Source organism: Schistocerca gregaria, unplaced genomic scaffold (genome assembly GCF_023897955.1).
Source record: "Schistocerca gregaria isolate iqSchGreg1 unplaced genomic scaffold, iqSchGreg1.2 ptg000047l, whole genome shotgun sequence".
Lineage (NCBI taxonomy): Eukaryota > Metazoa > Arthropoda > Insecta > Orthoptera > Acrididae > Schistocerca > Schistocerca gregaria.
Window position 1 is genome coordinate 2181354 of NW_026061704.1, and position 22676 is coordinate 2204029.

Consider the following 22676-nt stretch of genomic DNA (forward strand, 5'->3'; position numbering starts at 1 on the left):
CGGCATTTCGCTACAATTTTCTAATGCTGCAACTTCTGTGTATGCTACAGAATCATCCGCGAAAAACCGCATGGAATTCCGACACTATCTACTACCTCATTTATATATATATTGTGAAAAGTAATGGTCCCATAACACTCCCCTGTGGCACGCCAGATATTATTTTAACGTCTGTAGACGTCTCTCCAGTGATAACAACATGCTGTGTTCTGTTTGTTAAAACTCTTCAATCCAGCCACAGAGCTGGTCTGATATTCCGTGGGCTCTTACTTTATTTATCAGGCGACAGTGCGGAACTGTATCGAACGCCTTCCGGAAGTCGAGAAAAATAGCATCTACCTGGGAGCTTGTATCTAATATTTTCTGGGTCTCATGAACAAATAAAGTGAGTTGGGTCTCACACGATGGATGTTTCCGGAATCCATGTTGATTCCTACAGAGTAGATTCTGGGTTTCCAAAAACGACATGATACTCGAGCAAAAAACATGTTCTAAAATTCTACAACAGATCGACGTCAGAGATATAGGTCTATAGTTTTGCGCATCTGCTCTACGACCCTTCTTGAAGACTCGGACTACCTGTGCTCTTTTCCAATCATTTGGAGCCTTCCGTTCCCCTAGAGACTTGCGGTACACGGCTGTTAGAAGGGAGGGCAAGTTCTTTCTCGTACTGTGTAGAATCGAATTGGTACCCCGTCAGGTCCAGTGGACTTTCCTCTGTTGAGTGATTCCAGTTGCTTTTCTACTCCTTGGACACTTATTTCGATGTCAGCCATTTTCTCGTTTGTGCTAGGATTTAGAGAAGGAACTGCAGTGCGGTCTTCCTCTATGAAACATCTTTGGAAAAAGGTGTTTACTATTTCAGCTTTACGCCTGTCATCCTCTGTTTCAATGCCATCATCACCCCGGAGTGTCTGGACATGCTGTTTCCAACCACTTACTGATTTAAATTGAGACCAGAACTTTCTAGGATATTCTGTCAAGTCGGTACATAGAATTTTACTTTCGAATTCACTGAACGCTTCACGCATAGCCCTCCTTACGCTAACTTTGACATCGTTTAGCTTCTGTTTGTCTGAGAGGTTTTGGCTGCGTTTATACTTGGAGTGAAGCTGTCTTTGCTTTCGCAGTAGTTTCCTAACTTTGTTGTTGAACCACGGTGGGTTTATCCCGTCCCTCACAGTTTTACTCTACACGTACCTGTCTAAAACGCATTTTACGATTGCCTTGAACTTTTTCCAAAAATACTCAACATTGTCAGTGTCAGAACAGAAATTTTCGTTTTGATCTGTTAGGCAGACTGAAATCTGCCTTCTATTACCCTTGCTAAACACGTAAGCCTTCCTCCCTCTTTTTATATTCCTATTAACTTCCATATTCAGGGATGTTGCAACAGCCTTATGATCACTAATCCCTGTTCTGCACATACAGAGTCGAAAAGTTTGGGTCTGTTTGTTATCAGTAGGTCCTAGATGTCATCTCCACGAGTCGGTTCTCTGTTTAATTGCATGAGGTAATTTTCGGATAGCGCACTCAGTATAATGTCACTCGACGCTCTGTCCCTACGACCCATCCTAAACATCTGAGTGTCCCAGTCTATATCTGGTAAATTGAAATCTCTACCTAAGACTATAACATGCTGAGAAAATTGATGAGAAATGTACTCCAAATTTTCTCTCAGTTGTTCTGCCGCTAATGCTGCTGGGTCGGGAGGTCGGTAAAAGGAGCCAATTATTAACCTAGCTCGGCTGTTGCGTGTAACCTCCACCCATAATAATTCACAGGAACTATCCACTTCTACTTCACTACAGGATAAACTTCTACTAACAGCGACTAACTCTCCACCACCGGTTGCATGCAATCTATCCTTTATATCTGTCTGTACCTTTGTAAAAATTTCGGCAGAATTTCTCTCTGGTTTCAGCCAGCATTCTGTACCTATAACGATTTCAGCTTCGGTACTTTCTATCAGCGCTTGAAGTTCCGGTACTTTACCAACGCAGCTTCGACAGTTTACCATTACAATACCGATTGCTGCTTGGTCCCCTCATGTCCTGCTTTGCCCCGAACTCGTTGAGGCTGCCGCCCTTTTTGTACTTGCCCAATGCCATCTAACCTAAAAAACCGCCCAGCTCACGCCACACAACCCCTGCTACCCGTGTAGCCGCTTGTTGCGTGTAGTGGACTCCTGACCTATCCAGCGGAACCCGAAACCCCACCACCCTATGGCTTAAGTCGAGGAATCTGCAGCCCACACGGTCACAGAACAATCTCAGCCTCTGATTCAGACCCTTTACTCAGCTCTTTACCAAAGGCCCGCAGTCTGTCCTGTCGACGATGCTGCAGATGGTGAGCGGTGAGCTCTGCTTTCATCCGGCTAGCGAGACTGGCAGTCTTCACCAAATCAGATAGCCAGGAAGGGTTTCCTCCGATCCATAGCGACACACATCATTGGTGTCGACATGAGCGACCACCTGCAAATGGGTGCAACCTGTACCCTTCATGGCATCCGGAAGGACCCTTTCCACATCTGGAATGACTCACCCCGGTATGCACACGGATTGCACATTGGTTTTCTTCCCCTCTCTTGCTGCCATATCCCTAAGGGGCCCCATTACGCGCCTGACGTTGGAGCTCCCAACTACCAGTAAGACCACCCTCTGCGACTGCTCGGATCTTGCAGACTGAGGGGCAACCCCTGGAACAGGACAAGCAGCCACGTCAGGCCGAAGATCAGTATCGGCCTGAGACAGCCCCGGAATTGCGCCCTTCTGAGCTCAGCTGATTCCTGACGTGAAGGTAGCGTTCTCGCTTTCCGCGTCTGGGTTCCCGGGTTCGATTCACGGCGGGGTCAGGGATTTTGTCTGCCTCGTGATGGCTGGGTGTTTTGTGATGTCCTTAGGTTAGTTAGGTTTAAGTAGTTCTAAGTTCTAGGGGACTGATGACCATAGATGTTAAGACCCATAGTGCTCAGAGCCATTTGAACCATTTGTCGAACTTTGGGGTATTCGGTTCGGAGCTGTTATGGAGATACGTCAGACAATAGACCGCTCCATTCGAACTACCTATACAACTGGCGTAGTTAGGGGTATCTTGCTCTTTCGACATCACTGGCGATGGCTTATATACATGAGCTGTTCAAAAAATATCCGACCTTTTTTAATTGTTGAAATCAACAATGGTATCAGGGCGCGCATGGGCTCATGTTTTCAGGCATATTTAGCACACATACCTGATTTTCTCCACTACTTCGGAACACTTGCAAGTCGTACACGTTGAATTTAGTATTCTGAGCAAAATGACGTCTTTACATCACATTTGGCTCCAAGCTTGGCGATTCTCAAGTTGAAACCATCGTGTGTTTGTGGACAAAGTAATGGGTACTGCAGGGCTAAAGGAGTGGTACAACCATTTCAAAGGTAGCCGCTAATCAATGAAGACAGAAGACAGTTAAGGTACGCCCGCAATATCTGCAAATCAGGTCGTTACTGATCCCGCAATATTGCTGGTGAAGCAGAATGGACGAATCACTATCAGAGAAGTTGTAGTCTAATCTAAAAGCCGTAAAGTCAACTAACTAACTAGGTGTTACAATAACTAACGTCCGCCCGCGGTAGCTGAGTGGTCAGCACGACAGACTGTCAATCCTAAAAGACCGGGTTAGATTCCCGGCTGGGTCGGAGATTTTCTCCGCTCAGGGACTGGGTGTTGTGTTGTACTAATCATCATTTCATCCCCATCGACGCGCAAGTCGCCGAAGTGGCGTCAAATCGAAAGACTTGCACCAGGCGAACGATCTACCCGATGGGAGGCCCTCGTCACACGCCATTATTATTATACAATAACGAACAACTTAAATTGGAAAGAACACATAGAAAATGTTGCGGTTAAGGCTAACCGAAGACTGCGTTTTATTGGCACAACACTTAGAAAACGTAACAGACCTACAAAGGACACTGCCTACACTACGCTTGTCCGTCCTCTTTTAGAATACTGCTGGGAAATGTGGGATCCTTAAAAGATCGGACTGACGGAGTAGATCGAAAAAGTCCAAAGAAAGGCAGCACGTCCTCCTATTATCGCGAAATATGAGAGAGTGTGTCACACAAATGATACTGGATTTTGGCTGGACATCATTAAAAGAAAAGCGTTTTTCTTTGCGACGGAATCTTCTCACGAAATTCCAATCACCAACTTTTTCCTCCGAATGCGAAAATATTTTGTTGACACCGACCTACGTAGGGAGAAACGACCACAACGATAAAATAAGGGAAGTCAGAGCTCGTATGGAAAGACACAGGTGATCATTCTTTCCGGGTGCTATGCGAGATTGGAATAATAGAGACTTGTGAAGGTGGTTCGATGAACAACCTGCCAGGCACTTAAATGTGATTTGCAGAGTATCCATGTAGATGCAAGTATAGGTGGTCACATTTTTACTATCCCCTGTATGTGCATATCGCTTCACACGACCTTTGTTACCTCAATGTCGATATCGGCATCATTTTCGAAATATGTGAGCTTTCTTATATTATCTGTAATGTTAATATACAACATGAACAGTAAGGCTCCCAACACGCTTCCCTCTGGCACAAGTGGTTACTTTTACACGTATAGATGAACTCTCCATTTAGGATGAGATGATGTGTCCTCCCTACAAAAATATTTTATTGGCCGTACTTTATACGGTGCAGGCAAATGGTCAACTACAATTGCTGTTTACTGTGAGGTAACCTCTAGCGTATCAGAAGCAGTTTAGGAACATTTTTTCAAATGAGTATACGCACTCGTATTTCGGCAGGTGCACAGTTTTGCCATTTCAATTTTTGCACGTTTCACAGATACCTTTTCGAAAATTTCGAGCAAAACAAATCGAAATCTTTATTACATCATGAAACAATGAAGAAGCAAATGCGGGTTTGTTCGGAAGCCCGAAGCAACATCTGGTATAAGAATCATGGATTTTAATAAAGTAGCTGTCGATAGGTTTTTTTCGTTGCTTACAGATGTAACTGACAATCACAAACTAATGACTTCTCAAATAACTAATTGTGATGGAACAGGCGTCTCGGTTAATGCTAAAAACTAATCGAACATCGCAGCTTGCAAAGGGAACCGTCCAGTGCGATCGTTAACATCTGCAGAAAGGGGCGAAACTGCAACCAGCCTCATTAGTACGTCAGCAAGCGGAGCTGACATTCCTCCTACGATTATTTTTCCACGAAAGAAGAAGCAGAAAGAATTTGAGTTAGGACAGGCAGCAGGAGGTTGCGCTGAAGTCCACAGCACAGCATGTATGGCCACAGAGTCCTTCTTTGTATGGTTTCCACAATTAGTGGTATTTTCTAAGGCATCAAAGCAGGTCCCAGTTCTCCTTATATCAGATGGCCACTCAGCACATACCACGAACATTGACGTTATGGACTACGCGAGGGAGAGTGGCGTTTCTTTACCACCACATTGCTCTCACAGACTTCAGCCGCTTGATGTTTGTTTTATAAATCCTCGTTATAGTGATCAGCTTCGAAAATGGCTACGGAACCATGCAGCGAAAGTCGTAACTATCTTTCAAATTTCAACGCTTTTTGGTTCAGCTTTCGTCTAAAGCGCAACAATGAAAACCGCTATTAAAGGTTTCGAAGCTACTGCAATATGGCCCACGGACCCATCCATATTCACGACGCACACTTCCTCCCGGCACACACAACTGACAGCGGACGTGATAGGCCGTCAGATAAAGAGGTTATTATATCTGAACAATTGGAATTGCCTTCACCTAGCACACCAGCTGAAAAAGACGACTCAAACGGGCTGGATAATCAAGGGGACGAGGTTTCAGCGAATTGTTACAATGAACTGCCGCCTAAGAATAACAAAGTTATTGGGGCTAATTGTTCTAATCTTGGGTGCTCTTGGATGACAACTGACAACACAACCTCCTCATTTCATATTTCACCTGAGATTCTGATTTTCTTGTCAAAAGTTAACGAAAGCAAGAAAAGAGCGAGACTGAAAAGGGGGAACAACGTTGTTTTAACTGATTCGCCGTACAAAAAAAGAGTTAAAAGTCATTAATGGGAGAAATAGAAAAAAGAACATTGACAAAGAAGAAAGAGCAAACAGAAAACTTTCTGCGAAAGAGAATAAAATTAAGAACTCAAAAAAGAGAGAAAGATTCTGAAGGTAAATGGAAAAAAGGAGAGAGAATACAATACTAACGAGAGTGATTATGAGGAAAGTTCTGACTGTCAATGTGTATATTGTGGTGGGTTATATTCAAAATCAGTTGGAAGTTGGGTCGCTTGTTCCACCTGCAAAAAACTGACACACGATTCTTGTGCAGGAATAGATAGCGAAGATGATGAGTGTCTCCCCGTGTGTGAATTTTGTAAACAGCCTCAAGAAAAGGATACGATTCATGAAAACTGTAGTTTGACATTAATACTCACTTTAAACTAAAAAAAATAACGAGCAAGCCAATATTTTCTGCATTTCGGATAATTTTATACGTTTTTGTAATCACTTGTATTTACCACCCCATTGTGACGCGTGCAAATGTTATAAATTTCTGTTTTTGAGTGAGAAAATATTGTTGTTTTATTTTATGGCAATGTTCTTGTATTTTTGTGATTAATACATCATAATGTGTTCATATAAAAATTTGTAACTCTCTTATTTATCAATTTTGTACATTTAATCAAAGTTTTCAACTGTGTACCCCATTATACCTTGGATTCCCCAACGTGTCGGATAAGAAAGATAAAAATACAATCACTACTCGTTTCTTCAACGACAATTTAAGCTGTGTTCTGTGGTTCCTCCCAGAGTTCATCACGATATATTCCGAAAAAAATCATAGTTAACGAACATTATAAATTGCTCTAGACACGAAGGCAATCGCAGTTAACATTTAATAAGGCCACTGGTATCCTTCGAAATGCAACTAATCAACGTCATGCAGAACGTCGTGGGTCACAGCGGATGGGTGGAATCGAAATATGACATTTACCCACGATCGCTTCTTTTTGTCAATTTGTGCCATTAATTTCTCTGCTCCCTAATCTGATTTCGTATCTCCCCATCAGCTATTCGATCAAAACTTTTTTAGCATTCTTCTACACCACCACATTTCGGAAGTTTCTAGTCGTCTCCTGTTTGGGGAACCAGGCATGTTAACTACTGATTCGCAATATATTTATTCCGAAAGGCAAAAGGAACCCCGAAAACAATGAAAATAATTTTGTTTATTGGTGATTGTACCAGTTTTATTTACACTTAGTGTGAATATGAAAGTATTTTAGTCCAAATCCGTATTTGAAGGTTCTAAATGTCGGTTTAAATGGCAGCTTGCTATGTAAGACATGCCCACTTGTTTCTCTGTGCCATCTCTTCTTTGAGATGATAAGCCTAGGGACATTTTACCCGTAGCTTTGAGCTTTCACCTATTGAATACATTTTTTCTTGTCTCGTAGTCAGTTGTTTGCTAGAGTAATAACGTTTCTGAACAAAACAAATGCCAAGATCTACCCACAAAGTTTTCGAAAGAAGTTCTAGAAGACTTGCAAGAAATAAAAAAGTAAATATCATGAAACAAATGTTATGTTTATGTACAGCATGCGTACTATTGGAAAGTGAAAGAAACTATGAATTTAAATGAGTGCATGTACGACGGTAAGTGCAATACAACTTTAAATTTTCCGTAACTTTTCTAACTAAATGTACCTTTCCTCTCAAACCATTTATCCCAGAACCATGGAATTCTAACGACCAGTTTTCTTACTCGAGGGCATGAAGAGTCGAGGGATATGAAAGGGAAGCAGTGGTTGGGAAGAGAGTGAGACAGGGTTGTAGCCTATCCCCGATGTTATTCAATCTGTTTGCTGAGCAAGCAGTAAAGGAAACAAAAGAAAACTTCGGAGTAGGAATTAAAAACCATGGAGAAATTGTATTATAATGAACACTATGGTCTTTTAATTTTTGAAATTTGCCCGCAAAACCTGTCTTTCAAAATTTTTCTAAAAATTTCACTATTAATATATTATTCATGAAAAATTGTCAGCTTGTTGGAAAATAGTGGAAATGCATGTAAGAAATGTTTTGTGTTTTACCGTTAATATAACACAACTTAGGATAAGGGTCATATAAATAGATCAGTTAACATGGTGGAGATGGAAGATACGTTCTCCCCGTGAATATTGTGTTTAAAAACAAATGAATATTTTCAAATCAACAGCTCATTTTATGAAGTCATAACTAGAAGTGAATAATCTCCACAAAAATTGGTAAGTTAATTACTTTGGTGCAAGAAAGTCTCCATCATTAAGGAGAACGATGTTTTCAATAACTTGCCGGCAGCCATAAAAAGCTTTACTGCTGACAGATTTCAGTTTACGAGGAGCCTAAAGGATTTCTTGCTAACCATCTCTTCCGACACCATTAATGAATTGAATTACTTAGTAGAACAAGCGCGCGCGCGCGATTGAGTGTGTGTGTGTGTGTGTGTGTGTGAGAGAGAGAGAGAGAGAGAGAGAGAGAGAGAGAGAGAGAGAGAGAGAGAGAGAGAGAGAGGGGTGTCAAATAATACGTGTACTATCAGAAGTGTGACTAAATTTTCATTCCTCGTTCATGATCAGTCCATTTGCGGTCTGTGGATAATAAATTAGCATATTATTTTCCCATTGAGTATCTCCCCATTATGGATCAATTTCAATGGAAAGTACATATAATCTAACCCTCTTGTCTGCCCCACTTCTGTTGAAGGTTACACATGAGACAAATACCTTGTTGTTGTTGTTGTTGTTGTTGTTGTTGTTGTCTTCAGTCCACAAACTGGTTTGATGTAGCTCTCCATGCTACTGTATCGTGTGGAAGCTTCATCTCCCAGTACCAACTGCAACCTACATCCTTGTGAATCTGCTTAGTGTATTCATCTCCTGGTCTCCCTCCTCGATTTTTACCCTTCACGTTGCCCTCCAATATTAAATTGGTGATTCCTTAATGTCTCAGAACGTGTCCTACCATCCGACCCCATCTTCTAGTCAAGTTGTGCCACAAAGTTCTTTTCTCCAGTATCCTATTCAATACCTCCACATTAGTTATGTGATCTACCCATCTAATCTTCAGCATTCTTCTGTAGCACCACATTTCGAAAGCTTCTATTCTCTTCTTGTTCAAACTATTTATTGTCCATTATTCACTTCCATACGTGGCTACACTCCATACAAATACTCGGAGAAAAGACTTCCTGATACCTAAAGCTATACTCGATGTTAACAAATTTTTCTTCTTTAGAAACACTTTTCTTACCATTGACAGTCGACATTTTAAATCACTCCTAATGCGTACTCCCAGATAATTTATGGAATTAACTGCTTCCAGTTGCTGACCTGCTATTTTGTAGCTAAATGATAAGGGACCTATCTTTCTATGTATTCGCATCACATTACACTTCGCTACATTGAGATTCAATTGCCATTCCGTGCACCATGCGTCAATTCGCTGCAGATCCTCCTGCATATCAGTACAATTTTCCATTATTGCAACCTCTCGATACACCACAGCATCATCTGCAAAAAGCCTCAGAGACTTTCCGATGTCACTCACCAGGTCATTTATGAATATTGTGAATAGCAACGGCCCTATGACACTCCCGTGCGGCACACCTGAAATCACTCTTACTTCGGAAGACTTCTCTCCATTGAGAATGACATGCTGCGTTCTGTTATCTAGGAACTCCTCGATCCAAGCACACAACTGATCTGATAGTCCGTATGCTCCTACTTTGTTAATTAAACGACTGTGGGGTACTGTGTCAAACGCCTTGCGGAAGTCAAGAAACACGGCATCTACCTGTGAACCCGCGTATAAGACCCTCTGAGTCTCGTGGACGAATAGCACGAGCTGGGTTTCACACGGCCGTCTTTTTCGAAACCCATGCTGATTCCTACAGAGTAGATTTCTAGTCTCCAGAAAAGTCATTATACTCGAACATAATACGTGTTCCAAAATTCTACAACTAATCGACGTTAGAGATATAGGTCTATAGTTCTGCACATCTGTTCGACGTCCCTTATTGAAAACGGGGATGACCTGTGCCCTTTTCCAATCCTTTGGAACGCTTCGCTATTCTAGAGACCTACGGTACACCGCTGCAAGAAGGGGGGCAAGTTCCTTCGCGTACACTGTGTAAAACCGAACTGGTATCCCATCAGGACCAGCGGCTTTTCCTCTTTTGAGCGGTTTTAATTGTTTCTCTATTCCTCTGTCGTCTATTTCGATATCTACCATTTTGTCAACTATGCGACTTCAAGAGAAGGAAGCACAGTGCAGTCTTCCTCTGTGAAACAGCTTTGGAAGAAGACATTTAGTATTTCGGCCTTTAGTCTGTCATCATCTGTTTCAGTACCATTTTGGCCACAGAGTGTCTGGACATTTTGTTTTGATCCACCTACCGTTTTGACATAGGACCAAAATTTCTTACGATTTTCTGCCAATTCAGTACATAGAACTTTACTTTCGAATTCACTGAAAGCCTCTCGCATAGCCCTCCTCACACTACATTTCGCTTCGCGTAATTTTTGTTTGTCTGCAAGGCTTTGGCTATGTTTATGTTTGCTGTGAAGTTCCCTTTGCTTCCGCAGCAGTTTTCTAACTCGGTTGTTGTACCACGGTGGCTCTTTTCCATTTCTTACGATCTTGCTTGGCACATACTCATCTAACGCATATTGTACGATGGTTTTGAACTTTGTCCACTGATCCTCAACACTATCTGTACTTGAGACAAAACTTTTGTGTTGAGCCGTCAGGTATTCTGTAATCTGCTTTTTGTCACTTTTGCTAAACAGAAAAATCTTATTACCTTTTTTAATATTTCTATTTACGGCTGAAATCGTCGTTGCAGTAACCGCTTTATGATCGCTGATTCCCTGTTCTGCATTAACTGATTCAAATAGTTCGGGTCTGTTTGTCACCAGAACGTCTAATATATTATCGCCACGAGTCGGTTCTCTGTTTAACTGCTCAAGGTAGTTTTCAGATAAAGCACTTAAAAATATTTCACTAGATTCTTTGTCCCTGCCACCCGTTATGAACGTTTGAGTCTCCCAGTCTATATCCAGCAAATTAAAATCTCCACCCAGAACTATAACATGGTGGGGAAATCTACTCGAAATATTTTCCAAATTATTCTTCTGGTGCTGAGCCACAACAGCTGCTGAGCCTGGGGGCCTATAGAGACATCCAATTACCATGTCTGAGCCTGCTTTAACCGTGACCTTCACCCAAATCATTTCACAATTAGAATCTCCGTCAATTTCCTTCGATACTATTGCACTTCTTATCGCTATAAACACGCATCCCCCTTTACTGTCCAGCCTTTCTCTGCGATATACATTCTAATCGGAGTTTAGGATTTCATTACTGTTTACATGTGGTTTCAGCCAACTTTCTGTCCCTAGTACTATATGGGCGTTGTGACCGTTTATTAATGAGAGCAGTTCTGGGACCTTTCTATAGACGCTCCTGCAGTTTGCTATTAGCACATTAATATTGTTATTCCCTGTCGCATTTTGCCTACTCCTGCCTTGCCGCGTCTCAGGAGGCGTCTTGTCGGGCCTAGGGAGGGAATTCTCTAACCTAATAAAAAGCCCATGTGCACTCCACACGTACTCCGCTACCCTCGTAGACGCTTCCGGCGTGTAGTGCACGGCTGACCTATTCAGGGGGACCATACATTTCTCCACCCCATTGCGGAGGTCGAGAAATTTGCACCCCAGCTCTCCGAAGAATCGTCTGAGCCTCTGGTTTAAGCCTTCCACTCGGATCCAAACCAGAGGACCGCGATCGGTTCTGGGAACGATACCACAAATAGTTAGCTCTGATTCCACCCCGCGAGCGAGGCTTTCCGCCTTCACCAACTCCGCCAACCGCCTGTACGAACTGAGGATGACCTCTGAACCCAGACGGCAGGAGTCATTGGTGCCGACATCAGCAACAATTTGCAGTCGGGTGCACCCAGTGCTCTCTATCGCCGCCGGTAGGGCCCCCTCCACATCTCGGATGAGACCCCCCGGCAAGCACACAGAGTGAACACTGGCCTTCTTCCCCGACCTTTCCGCTATATCCCTAAGGGGCTCCATCACCAGCCTAACGTTGGAGCTCCCAATAACTAACAAACCCCTCCCCCCGTGTGGCTGCTCGGACCTTGCTGAAGGAGCAGCCACATGTCCATTCACAGGCAGAGCGGGCGATGCCACACGGCCAGCCTCCACATTGACCCTCCGCCTCGTGCGCCGCGAACGCCGCTGAACCCGCCACTCCCCTTGGGGAGAGGGTGGCCAGCCGCGCCCGGTACCCGCGAAGATGTCTCGACAGCAGGGACAGTGGGTGAAGCATCTAACACCTGGGGTGCACCATGCGACGCACTAGACTCCCCACTGCCGCTACACTCCGAGGCAGCAAAAGCAAAAACACACGGAAGAAGAAGTGACAAGTAAGAAAAATACAGTTAATACTTAAATTAAGGTAGCTCGCTGCACAGCAGACGTGAAGCAGACGGCGGTTAGGGCGACACATGAACTTACAACATAAAAGTAATAACAGATAAAAATACATGTTCATGAACCTGAGAGAAAATCAGTCCATAAGTTTAAACAAACGCTATCAGCAGTACAATGAGAATCAGCTTAATTTTTCAATTAACTCCTCGACAGAATAGAAGGAGTGACCCATGAGGAAACACTCCAGTTTCGATTTGAAAGCGCGTGGATTACTGCTAAGATTTTTGAATTCGAGTGGCAGCTTATTGAAAATGGATGCAGCAGTATACTGCACACATTTTTGCACAAGAGTTAAGGAAGTCCGATCCAAATGGAGGTTTGATTTCTCCCGAGTATTAACCGAGTGAAAGCTGCTTATTGTTGGAAATAAACTAATATTGGTAACAAGAAACGACAATAAGGAATATACATATTGAGAGGCCAATGTCAAAATACCCAGACTCCCTGAACAGAGGTCGACAAGAGGTTCGTGAACTCACACCACTTTTTGCCCGAACCTCTCGTTTCTGAGCCAAAAATATCCTTCTAGAACGGGAAGAGTTACCCAAAAACATAATACCATACGACATAAGTGAATGGAAATAAGCAAAGTAGACTAATTTACTTGGCGAAGTATCACTCACTTTCGGTACCGTTCGAATAGTGAAAATGGCAGTATTAAGTCTTTGAACAAGATCCTGAACGTGGGCTTTCCACAACACCTTACTATTTATTTGAACACATAGGAATTTGAACCGTTCAGTTTCACTAATCATATGCCCATGCTGTGATATTAAAACGTCAGGTTTTGTTGAATTGTGTGTTAGAAACTGTAAAAACTGAATCTTACTGTGATTTAACGTTAGTTTATTTTCTACAAGCCATGGACTGAGGTCATGTACTGCACTACTTGAAACGGAGTCAATGTTGCACACAACATCCTTTACTACCAAGCTAGTGTCATCAGCAAACAAAAATATTTTAGAGTTACCCGTAATACTTGAGGGCATATCATTTATATAAATAAGGAACTACAGCGGCCCCAACACTGATCCCTGAGGAACCCCCTCCCCCTTGACAGTACACCACTCAGATCCCCCATCACACTGTATTACGTTCCCCCATTCCTGTAGATCGTTCCCTAATGCTCTTCCTGAAACACTGTACAACTTCTGATTCTGTCAGTTCTTTCAGGTCCCATCTCCTTAAATTCCCACCTTTTTCCAGTTTCTTCAGTTTTAATCTACAGTTCATAATCAATATATTGTGATCAGAGTTCACATTTGCTCCTGGAAATGTCATACAATTTAAAATATGGTTCCTAAATCTCTGTCTTACCATTATATAATCTATATGAAATATTGCAGTATCTCCAGGTCTCTTCCACGTATACAACCTTCTTTCATGATTTTTGAACCAAGTGTTAGTTATGATTAAGTTATGCTCTGGGCAAAAGCCTACCAGGCGGCTTCCTCTTTAATTTTTTACCCCCATTCCATATTCACCTACTACGTTTCCTTTTCTTCCATTTCCTACTGTCGAATTCCAGTCACCCATTAATATTAAATTTTCCTCTCCCATCACTATCTGAATGATTTCTTTTATCTCATCACACATTCCATCAATTTCTTCATCATCTGAGGACTACTTTTACGACTTTGGTAGGCGTGGGATTCGTGGCTATCTTGGCCACAACAATGCGTTCACAATGCTGTATGTAGTAGCTTACCCGCATCCCTATTTTTATTAATTATTAGACCTACTCATGCATTAGCTTCATATTAGCCTTCCTAATACTTAAATCTATATCCGATGTTAACAATGACGCCGGTGGATGGACTATCACGAAATTACTGACCGTCGAGAATGTCACAAATATAACCGACAAGCTAATGGGCCCTTCACAGGAAAAGGTTTTTTGCCAGAAAACGGGGAAAACTGAAACCCAGCAAATGAGTAAAAAAGTGTATATTCACTAACAAAAAAAATAGTGTACGCACACAACTTACACAACAATAGTCTGGGATTACTCTATTACGTAATACAGTTTTTGTGATTGTATCTTGCAGCTTTAGTTATTTTTAATTAAAAGAGGCTTTAAAAGGACAGAAAGAACGTGTTGGACTACGCTAGAGATCGTTCTGTTAGCACAGTCTTTACTTTGTAATCACTTTCGTTGACTTCGGCAACTCTCAACAGAAATCTCCAACCTAACCGAGACAATGTGCTACGATACAGCCGAGATCATGACAAGAGAATGGGCTACATCACACTCGAAGTAAATGTATATAGGTAAGGATCCCCATGACCTGTATATGTCTGTTATAAAAAATCTCCAAGCCACTCTCCTCAAATAGACCGCAATCTTCTCTTGACCTTCAACTGTTACTATTTCAGAATTGAAAACCACATTCAAAGAAAATTTGGCTACAAGGCACAAAACTAGAAAAATAAAAATAATAAAAGTGAGAACGTGAAACATGTTAGCAATAACCATAAACAGGAGATTTTACAGAAAATAAAATTGAGAAAGGAAATTATTAATATTATCGACCGTTTAGGAACTCTAGGCTACGAAAGGGATGAAAACACATATCGAATAAGTGGTGGAAGAGTTAGTGTGTTTTAAGATTAAATCCAAACAAGAATTAGAGAAAAACATATCGACGCAAGGCCTCTATTACGAAAAATTGCTAAATCTCGAGACAAATTGTGTCCTTCTGTATTTGACGAAATGTTTTGGCCCCTAGTACGGATGAAACAGTATCTGCAATATCAACTGGAACTTCGGACATGTGTTTCATATTTCATCCAAGCCTGCAGTCTATAAATATTTAAACAAAATACTATAACAAAATACCACTACAGGGGAATTACTTACGGAGTAGTTCTTGGTAAAGAAACACAGGACACAATTACGTATGTGGGCTTAATACGAACTACAACTGTGTTTATAAATCGCTATAGTTGCCTTGGACTAACGACGAGCGAATATCAATATAACCTGTACGCTTTTCAAAGCTGTTATCCATGAAAAAGCTAAACCACGTATCGCGAACAAAATACTATTTAACACCGAAACAATGATATTAGCTGACAATGGGCACAGACTTTAGTCAATGGGCACTGTTGAAAATTTGTGCCAGACCAGGATTAGCACCCGAGTCCCCTGGTTACTAGGGAGAGGCAATGATCACTGTGTCCGAATTACACAGTGGTCAACAGAATATCACGAACTGCCCGAGCATGCCGTTCGTTAGATCCAAATTCTCAATTTCTCCACAGACTGCTAATGCACTGCTCCTTGAACATAGTCCTCCTCCCTTTAATTATACAGTACATGGCCAAAAAAACAGACACCGAATATATGCAAACTTGGCCTTACGAACATTGCAGACGTCGTCTATGTAACACACGTCAAACTTCAAAGAATTTACCAATTCGTTGCATTGTTTACTATAGACCACAAATCAAGTAACGTAAAAAAAGCACTGCGTCTATTGAGATCATGATTCAGAGTTTAAAAAAAACTAATAAGTCGCCTACATATTACAGTTGCTGCCAAAAGAGGAGAACCATTATTTTCCCACAAAAGGAAATATAGTTAAAATGACGCTTCTATTTCGGTTAGTTTATGCGGTTACTAAAATTTGCCGTGAAAGTTACATAGTGGACTCTACCCTCCCCCCACCAGAAACGTAGTTACCGTGGCTGTTGTGAGACTTTTGTACACAGTTAGAGAAAGTGTGTTAAATGTGGCGCGGACGGAAACACTAGGCTACGCTACAGGGCAATCTGCTCGCACAACGTTTAGTCGGCATTCATAATCGTTGGCGTAAACAACTCTCAATCAAATTACCACCTTCCAACCTAACTTAGATCTCGGGCTACACTACCAATCGGCCTGTCATCACAACCAAATATTCATTGAGTGGGGGTGGGGGGATTTCCTGTATCTCTAGGAAAAACTGTCAGTTTTGTCAGACTCAACAGCAAGATTTACCAATGGTAAACACTTTTTAGACGGCTCGTAATTTTAGAATAGTCCTCTTCGTCTTACTTGGCATAAATTGTTCGCTGGCGTCCCAGCAGCTAGCTCCCTCAGTGTCTGCTTCTGCCATCGCACCACGCCAGTCTGCTGTTGTCCTAGCAGACCGAACGCACCGCACATCCGACACCTTCGGAACCACTCACTGGCCAGTTAGCAACTGAGCGGAACACTGTTTACATCGTGAAAGGAAAACTATGCAAAGATGTACACTTAAATGGCACGACTGAGTAGCACACACACAGTAATATCTGAGGAATGTCCTTCGACACGCGCAGAACGAAAGTCTTCTCGCGAACGTACAGCGTCTCTGAAAAAAAATCTAGTGACTATATTCCGGCGTTACGGCCAGGTTCTCATACAAATGAGCAAAAAAGGGTAAATTTGAAATTTTTTTTGAGACAATGAAAATACATTCGAACGATCTGTTTGGGAATTACGAGTGACAATACTATGAGCTTAATTTTAGATTTTCAATAAAAAATGGCGCCCGTAATTATGATTTGATCAAGGGCTTGCGAGACTGGAGTACGCAGAGTGCGTGCAGTGTGGCACCTCAGATGTTACCTGAATTCAAAAATGGGTAACATCAGTTGATACTACATTATTTCTCTGAACTTGAAGATGGATAACATCAGTCGATAATACATAAAATTAATGGGAGCGCATACCTAACCGCAATGAAACAACCTTAAATTTAACGATACAGTGCTAATTCGAACTTTGAGTTCGATTTTGAGGGGTTTGTTTCACTCCTTATGCCTACACAAAAATTAGTTAATATTAACAAATGTCATATTATAGCTATAAGTTCCTAAGAAAAGTGTTTACTTTTAGGGGTCAGAGGTATAAGTTAAGAGATCGAACCACTTTTAATTTATGCTGCATGCCGTTCTGAGAAAATCGTTACTCGAAAAAAAAAGTGTTCAAAGTTTAGGGAAAACATTTAGTTATATTATTACTTCGATTTGCATGAACTGAGTGTTACACATATATTCTTAATGTCGCTGAAAACGAATCTGAAGTCAGATTTTCAATATTCAAAACAGCTAATCCAATACGGAGGGCAAACGATTATGTTTTGACCAATTTTTACCAAAAATGTATTTTCGTTATTTACGTTTAGTCTGCAATTCAAGGAGTATTTATCAGCCCTTCCACTACCTCTGATTGTTCCTAGACAGCAACTTCCTGTTCTTCTTGGCAGGAAAAGCCGATCTGTCTAAGCTGGATATGCAGCACTCGGCAGCCTGCACTTGATATTCGTCCGTATTTTCGGTGAGTATGTTTGCATGCATTCTGCAGTATGAATCCTTTTGAGCACGTGCGACACGGGACGAGTTATCATCTACATCTATATGGATACCCTGCAAAACACATTTAAGTGCCTGGCAAAGGGTTCATCGAATCACCTACACAACTGATAATTAATTGAAACCCTCAGCTGCCGACAGGTGTTGTTGATATACTTCGATGGGGACAGCTGAAAAGTGTGCCGCTACTGGGACTCGAACCCAGGATCTCCTGCTTACAAGGCAGACGCTCAATCCATCTGAGCTATCGAGGGCACAAATGAACAGCACGACTGCAGGAATTTATCCCTCGCACGCTTCCCGTGAGACTCACACCCCGAACCGCCCACAATCCGATTGCGTAATGTACTTAATAGGTATTTGTCCATCCACTCATTACTGGCTCACACTAAGGTGACGATTCCCGTAAGATTTCCGGTAGCCTGTGCGCATTCGCACAGACGAAGGTCAATGGCTGGGTGACGTTTAACCATAGATATGAAGATAGTAACTGTTCTAGAAAGAACAGGCGCCACTGACGACCGTGCAGCTCTTCTAGAATACATGATAGACCGGCCGATGTGGCCGAGCGGTTGTAGGCACTTCAGTCGGGAGCCACGCGACCGCTACGGTCGCAGTTTCAAATCCTGCCTCGAGCATGGATGTGTGTGATGTCCTTAATTTAGTTACGTTTAAGTCGTTCTAAGTTCTAGGAAACTGATGACCTCAGATGTTAAGTCCCAAAGTGCTCAGAGCCATTTGAACCATCAGTCCGTATGTTTGCACACTACTTACAGTAACTTATGCTAAGGACAACACACACACAACCATGCCCGAGGGAGGACTCGAACCTCCAACGGGGGGAGCCGCGCGAACCGTGACAAGGCGTTGGACACATGGCGGGTACCCCGCGCGGCTCATGGCAGCCGTGACACTGCTTCAAACAATGGACTGTAGAAACTTTTGTAAAGCACGGATTAAAAAAAAAAACCTTTCCGTTCCAGGAGTCTAGACAAGTACACCTTTAAAAAATGCAACTACAAAGAAATTGAATTTTCGAACGGGGCAGGGCTTAAAACTTTGAAGAGTTAAATTTTAATGGCCGTTCTCTTGTATGCAAATAGTTTCACAGTAGAAATTTCTCTAGTTTTATTTATTTATTTATTTTTTGCTGTAGGTAAAGAAGGATAGGATTCTGAGAAGGGGGAAGGGGGGGGGGGGGGGGAGGAATCTCGCCTCTCCCACCTTGGAATTCTCAGTACAGAATTTTTATTCATTACGAGATTCTCAGCCACTTGCAGAAGTGATTTCGCGTGATTCTGCAAAACTTTTCCTTTCGCCAATCGTAGCAACTATAGGATTCCGTTCCTGCTGCATGACATGTCTCGGAACTTAAACTGACCAACTTATTTGCTTAAAGAGCTAGCTTATCATCCGCTTCTTTACTTACTTAGACCGTTCATGGTCTGCAAAGCATTTTTTCTTTAATCGTTTTTTTTATGTCTTTTATAAACTGCAACACTTTCTAAACTTTTCTAAACTTAACGCCGTTGAAGCATGGTCTTTTGCTGAATGACCAAAAAGCAATGCTGACAGCTGGGGTCCAAGGTTTTTGTTAATCAAGCCGTTTGTATTCTTGTTTGTATAACGCATATTTCTTTATATCTAATTGAGAAGTGAAATACCGGTTTTCGTAGATCAGATTTAAAATATTTTAATATAACGCAATAAATATTTCATTAAAATTTTCATCCCCTTATGCTCGAAGTTAAAAACCAGTGAAACACGTAGTTTTTAAAAATTGTAACAGATTAGCCGAATACGAATTGTCAGACATGCTTTCATAATGCTTTCATAATGAACCATTTTCAGAAACGTGGAGCCGGATCTGGGGGTGAATTTCCTTCTCTCCGAGACACCCGGCTTCTTCTTCGACTTAGCCGGCAAACAGGCCGAGGACGCCGGGTGGGGACCGAATATGCAGCAGTTTGTGGATGGCGACGTCGTCACTAGCTGTTGCCTTCGTGCGGGCCTCTTGTGTAAAGGGGGAGCCAACCGTGGCCAAGTGAAGGTCTGTATTCCACAGGAACGAGTTAGCATGGCACTCAGATATTTCCACGAGTCGGCGGACGGGGGTCATTTGGGGTTCTTCAAGACCTTGAACCGAGTTCAGGAATACATGTTTTGGCCCAACCTATATCGCGATGGCAGGCGATTTGTTGGCAACTGTGTCCAGTGTAAGCGTGGTAAGCCCGATGTTGGGCTGCACAGAGAACTACTACAGTCGCTTAGGGAGCAGTGTCCTCTGGACCGCGACTCAAAGATCGAAACAACGATCGACGGAAACTGGCGCCAGAAACGCACCAGCTCACTCTATTTCATCCCCTTAGGGGTTGAACTTCCAAAAACACCGAAACACGTATTTTCTTATTTGTAGCCTTGAAGTCAAATACCAATTTTCGTAGATGTAGCCTTAAAAATACTTTCATAGTTCTTCCATAATTATTTATCTCAAAATAAAATGTTCATCCACTATTTCACCTCATAGAGGTTAAATTCCCAAAGATACTGGAACACATATTTCTTTATTTCTGACCTAGAAACCAGATACAAATGTTCGTATGCCTAGCTTCAAAATTACCTTAATAGCTACATGATTCAGAAATCCTTTCATGTCCTGCGTCTCCCCCTTAGAGGTGGAATTTTGAAACATGCAGTATAAGCGGTATAAGATCAACACTCTTTCCAAATCTCAAGGTTTATTTTCCTTGGCGGTCTGGACTGTGTGAGTTTCATAGTAATAGTCCTTCACACACACACACACACACACACACACACACACACACACACACACACACACACACACACACCACTACCAATGCCACCACCACCTCCTGGGGAAATTTCTGCAGACGCCCTTGTTCCACTGCAGTCATATTTTGCCGACGACCTACATTTAGCAGCGTGGGAGGGATAGTGTCGTGCAACAGACAGTATACTCAGTAGACAACGAACTGTTCGTTGTGAAATCAGCGACATATTAACCGAGACTGACACAGAAGGTGCTGAAGGTGAAGCACACTAGACTCGTGTCTACCACGGCTTCAAATAGTATCGATTTACTATGAACGGAAGTTCCGAAAAGTGAGCAAGTAATTTTACAGTAAATTCAGTACCGATGGTGAGGATATACAACGAAAAATATTTCTATAAAATTTCAGAAATAATGAAATATTCCACTCAAGTCGCTTGACAGAAAACGCAATGGATATGCTTGCACTTAAGACGGAAGGCCCTACGTGCTTACGCAGGCTTACGACAGATCGCAAAATTCGGCAGTAGGCGTAAGCCAACCTCTTGTGCTGCCATCTGTTATTGATGCCAGGCATCAAGGTCTCAGCAGTACGACCATCCACTGGAGAGTAGTTTGCTTTGTAAGCACTCCGTCTTCAGGCCACGAGTGACCTACTGGGACAGCACCATCCGACCGCCGTGTCATCATCCGTGGAGGATGCGAACAGGAGGGGCGGGGGTCAGCACGCTGCTCTCCCGGTCGTTATGTTGGTATTTTTTGACCGGAGCCGCTACTATTGGGTCGAGTAGCTCCTCGATTGGCATCTTGAGGCTGAGTGCACCCCGAGAAATGGCAAGAGCGCATGGCGGCCTGGATGATCACCCATCCAAGTGCCTTCAACGCCCGACAACGCACTTAACTTCGGTGATCCCACGTGAACCGATGCAACCTCCGCGGCAAGGCCGTTGCCGCAGATATTTTACAGTAGTTGCTTACGTTTCATAATTATCTAGTTTACGGGGAAAATGTAAAAAAGGCGATTGTCACCGAAGCTACAACTAATCTGAATTTCTGGTTAGTTATCAAGTGGTCTTGTGTGCGAGCCTGAATTTTTCATCCTTTGCGGTGGGAATGATTCAAACCCGTCATGTTCTTCTTATGAAGTGTTCTATTTATTTTGCACACAATGATCGTTTGTAGTTGTCTTGAGTTACTAGGTTGATAAATTTTTGTTTGGCGCACGTATCATAACTGAGATTTGCGCTTAATGGCTGAAGGTGAAATAGCGTAATGAGTAGTAGCGAATGTTACAGTAACATGTTTGTAAATTATTTCAGGTAAATTACGTTAGTCGTGTAATATTATCCGTATACCAGTACAGTATATGGGCCAATTACGTTAGTCATGGAATACTATCCGTATAAGACTATGTCACCTTGGTGTCCCGGAATTTGCTTCAATTTTGGAATCCACGAAAGAACTGGAAATTTTCCTTTACACAGCTTTCCATATAATTTCTATTACAGTGATTCAGTCTTGCCTGTCACTCGACTTTTCTGACTGTGAAATAAATTCTATCGCTCAGGTGCTTATTACCTCTTCGTGTTTCCATTTGCCGATATTGCGCATAAACACATATCTCAAAGTTGCTATGGACATTGATGGAGCGACACACTTTTCTATGGCGACACTGCAGTTTATAGATAGAAAAACCGATCAGTTAAAACGACATGGGTATTTTAGTTCTGAATAACCGATGTCTTTCAGTATTTGTTTGCTCTCGGTTATAACAAGTATCTTTTCATTTTTTCCTGATAACCACGTAAAAACAGATATATCAATTAGCCACAGATGTCGTAGTAAAATTTTTAGTTTTCAAATAAACCTTTTTTAAAAAAGACGAGTAATTTTTATTCGTAAGATTTCCATAGCACTGAAATACGGCGTTATTACAGAAAAAAATGGGAAAAGTTATGTATGCCACTTTAATAACACTGCTGATAGAA

At 42.1% G+C, this 22676-nt stretch overlaps 1 non-coding gene across 1 annotated transcript; it reads right to left on the bottom strand.

The window, feature by feature from the left end:
* Positions 1-18077: 18077 nt before the first annotated feature.
* Positions 18078-18152, bottom strand: Trnat-ugu (transfer RNA threonine (anticodon UGU)). Its single transcript has one exon. It is a non-coding gene; the product is annotated as a tRNA-Thr (tRNA).
* Between the last annotated feature and the right edge of the window lie 4524 nt (positions 18153-22676).